The sequence below is a fragment of the Bubalus bubalis genome, chromosome 1 (assembly GCF_019923935.1).
Source record: "Bubalus bubalis isolate 160015118507 breed Murrah chromosome 1, NDDB_SH_1, whole genome shotgun sequence".
NCBI lineage: Eukaryota > Metazoa > Chordata > Mammalia > Artiodactyla > Bovidae > Bubalus > Bubalus bubalis.
In genome coordinates, this window is record NC_059157.1 from 69,202,377 (window position 1) to 69,207,076 (window position 4,700).

A 4,700-nucleotide genomic window follows, 5' to 3' on the forward strand; every position below is an offset into this window, starting at 1 on the left:
GAGTTAATAGTAGATTTAAGCTCTAAATATAGTTGTGAAAAGAGTAAAGTTATCCAGCTTTGAGACATCCCAGGTAGATGTCAGAATGGGACAAGGGAGTCTAGTTCATTGTGAGGAAAATAGATACAATAATTAGGTATTTTACATAAGAACGGGATGAAGAATATGTTGAGGCTGAAAATAAAATAAACTGACAAAGCAATTGAAGTCCTTAGTAAGTTTTAAGCAGAAGAGTATTGAGAAAAGAAGGGGAATAGAGCTAGAGAGTAAAGAGGCTTTGACGAGAGGATGGATGGATAGATGTAAAAACAGTGATTCATATTGAAGCAACTCTGGATGACGTTGATAAAATCTAAGGCATAGATGTGGGCTTGGACAGCTAATGTGAACTGGATGTCTTTGGAGATCTTGAGGTCCATGAAGAGAGAGCACAATGACATCAGGTTGATAGCAGAATCTGGGTGAAAGAAATTGTGAGTTATACACCAAGGAGGCCCTTACAGGAAAATGAGGAGGCAGCTAAAGGGAAACGGAGCAAGATTATAGTGTGGAAGTACCAACAGCAACAAAATACTGGCCAACTTCTACACCTGAGGTGTAAGGATTCTAGAGACAAACAGTGGAGAAGACTGTAGAATTGATACCTCAGGCAGGAGAATAGTTACATGTAAGTCAAGGAGATGATGGGGAAGTTCAGAGAAGTAGCTGAGATGATGGGAGAGTTTGTTGAGCTTTGTCCCAAAAGATCTAATTAAAAAGTTGGGGAAGAAGGAAAGAGTAGCAATCAGCAGAGGAAGAAGAGAGAAGAAGAGCAAATGAGAAACCCAACGATTTGGTCATTGACCAGAAATAACAGGGTTGAGAAACATGGAGTTAGCTGGCTACTCCGACCGAATAAGGAGGATAGGAAGTGCAGCAGGTGCTTCCGTCTCGCAGAACATTGCTTACCCTGGCCATAGTCACTTCCAAAAAATTCCTAGGATTATTACTGGTCCTTCTGGAAGGATTTGGGTAGATTGGGTGAACTCTAACAACTCCTAGCACAAAACTTCTCCAGTGTGGTCACAGGTCTGGCATATGTATGCTGAACCAGACTGACCCTCCGAGGCATGGTCTATTGTTGCCAAGGACAGAAGTCAAAACAGCCTGAAGAATCATGCTTTCTACTCACTATAAACACTTGCCAGTTCTTGCTGGTGAGACCATGGTTCGACATGACACACTTCACAACATTTACAGACCTTCTGACTGATCAGTTTACTAGTTTTTGTTATAATTGCATCTTTCAGGCAGATCAGCCATCTGAATGAGCTTGACAAAGGCCGTCTCTTCCAGTGGTTAGGAATTTGGGAATCCATGTTTTCAGAAGGAAGCATGTCAGGCCAATGCTCCAAAGGTGGAGGATAAACAAGCGGAATTTTCTGGAATCTGTGATATGAGTCATTGACAGTTATTTTCATATACATTCTTTCTGACAGAGAAAGATTATGGAGGGTTTTCAACTTGCTAACAATTTCTGTACGTTAATGTAATTTGTCTGGATATTTTCTTTCCAAAATATTTATCTGAAGAGAAAGGCTTATTATTGCCTGGATAATAGTGCTTTTTCCTAAGGCCTCACTTTTGTGGATCACGCATTGCTATCTTTCTACTATGCTTGCTCACCACTGAATATTACCATGATGAATTAAATGGGTGTTTTTCTTTATTCTAAATCAGTGCCAGAGATCAAAAAGCTGCTAAAAATCCTTTCCACAAGAGTGCCTCCCAGAAAAGGATGAATTATAGTTATTCTCGCCAACAGATACATTCTGTTGTACTCTATCACTTTCTACGATCCAACAACTTGAAACTGTGCCAAGCTAATTAACTAGTTCAGTGATTGTTATATTAAGAGTCCAAATAAGCCCAAAGAGGTCACCCTCTTCATACTCAAGTACAACTTTATCACTTTTCTCACCAATCAGAACGTGGCATAAAGTTTCCCAACAACTAAACTCAATATATTATCTTCGTGTAGATACTTCAGTTTTTTTTAAAGGATTTGTATCATTTGTTTTATTCAGGAACATCATAAGTATTCCTACTCTGTAAAGAAAAGGGCATTGGTTAGCTATTTCATTTTAAAATTTGCTTTTATCAACTTGGTAAATGTAAGTGAGCTTCTAATCTGTGTAAGGCACACAGCGCTTGGGGAAATTGCCCTTTAATGAAGCAGAATAATTTATAATTTCATCCTTTCTTATTAGGAACATTGCCAGGGTTGGCCTTTTACAATTAGCATGAAAATTCTTTGATTTTTATCTTTTCTTAATAATTATTTTTTAAAACATGGGCAAGTCAAATACATATCAAGACCCTTTGCCTTGAGTTTTTCTTCTGGCACAAGTTATAAACCACCAAACCTCTGCAGTGATGAATTGTTTATCTCTGTGGAGAACCCAGTGTTCTGATTGTAGTGGGGAAGTAGTGTATTGAGGAAGTAATGATGCTCCGAGACTCAGAACCCTAGACCTGCTTTTTAATACTTGTCTGTCATCTCTATCAGGTAAATAGATCAAAATTTTTTTGGTTGTCTGCTTATTTGTTGGCCATCTTCAAACTTACCTGTATTTGCTTTTTTTTTTTTTTTTTCCTTCAGTAACTTCATGCTTTCTACATGCTAACAACTCCTTCCTGCCTAGGTAGTCCACAGTCCAGAGTTTCAGAACTATAGTTATGTAATTCAGTGGTAGCTCAGCTAGTAAAGAATCCGTCTGCAATGTAGGAGACCCCAGTTTGATTCCTGGATTGGGGAAATGCCCTGAAGAAGGGAACGACTACCCACTACAGTATTCTGGCCTGGAGAATTCCATGGACTGTATAATCCATGGGGTGGCAAAGAGTTGGACATCACTGAGCAACTTGGACACACAAAACAGATAAATGTCCCTTAGAGTGTCTTATCAAATTGCTTTCTAATGGTTTCTCACATCGTTAATTCTGATCCAATGTCTTGACTTAGATCTATGACTCAGATATGAATGGCTTTGGTAGAAAAATAGTAACCTGTCTCACTTTCCACAAATTGTAGTGGAGACCTTTTTTTCAAGACATTTATATTTTAGAGATTTTTAAACTATTAATAGTAAGCAGTGAAGATCCAATATTTGTTTATTCCTGCTGTTCCCTTTGTTCATCCTATTTACTCCAACACATTTTCTGTCAAACTAAACACACTTTGAAATGGATCGCTGTCTTTAATGAGTCTTTAGAAATCATTAACACCTACCCTTAACTGAGTCAGTGCACCCAGCCACCTTCTAGAGTTTTTGATAAAAGGAAGCTTTATTTTCTATTTGTCTTGGTTGAACTTGTTGCCCTTACTTGTATCTCTACTATGATGTGAAGTGACAGAATAAAATGACTTCTTGTTTGTGTATCTCAAAGCTAAAATCAGAGCAATGCTAGGGATCTTCCAATTAAAGTCAACATTCCCTGTTGTAATTTACACCTATTGACATGGTAACAGCTAACTCAAGAGCATTACCTGTCAATTTCCACTTTAGGCCACATTTTCAATTGTCACAAGGGAGAAAGCACAATTCTTAATTGCTTTTCTCCTGTTTTATTAATACATTCTTCCACAGGGCTGCGACACATTTTATATCTAGATGTGTGAAGTGATTTTTTTCTATCTTCTTCTAGGCATTGTATTCTGATTTTTCTTTACGTTGATAAAGCAACTGTAGCTGGAAAAAGTAGATGGGTATTAAAGATAGTAAAAAGCAAACTACCAATTATATGTAAAGTTTTGCTAATTTTAGGACAGTAGCACTAGACTGAGATATGGAATAAATTATCTGTTAATGATAAACTTATTTCAAGAAAATAAGTGCAATTATTTTATTAAGACTTCTCATACACCCATGGCGGATGCATGTTGATGTATGGCAAAACCAATACAACATTGTAAAGTAAAAAATAATAATAATAATAATAATAAAATTAAAAAAAGACTTCTCATGTAACCATTTTTATGCAGATGGTAAGGTATAGCTTACCATCAACTTGGACATGAATTTGAGCAAACTCTGGGCAATAGTGGAGAGCAGAGGAATCTTGTGTGCAGCAGTCCATGGGATTGCAGAGTCAGACACAATTTAGAAACTGAACAACAACATGGCCATGACTAGAATGTCATGTAGTCTATAATGGGCTATGTGTTTATTAGACAGAATAAATACACTGTAAATTCACCCTTGGGATTCCCTGGTAGCTCAAATGGTAAAGAGTCTGGCTGCAATGCAGGAGACCTGGGTTTGATCTCTGGGTTGGGAAGATCCCTTGGAGAAGGAAATGGCACCCCACTCCAGTATTCTTGCCTGGACAATCCCATGGACGGAGGAGCCTGGCAGTCTACAGGGCACAGGGTCACAAAGAGTTGGACACGCCTGAGTGACTTCACTTTCACTTTCAAATTCACACTTACCCATATAAATGCCATAGACAGAGTGCATTGTTAGCATTGTCCTTGCCAGACCTATCAAATACATTCAAATGCATAAGAGAGCGATAGAAGAAGAGCAAAGTGTTTGGCATTTTGATTGAGTCAGTTCTATGAACGCTGAGAATGGAGCAGGAAGTCCTGAGGCACTACTGGGCTATGGGCTAAAAATGAAAATCAACATTGACCATTAACAGGGTGTGTTATTGACAAG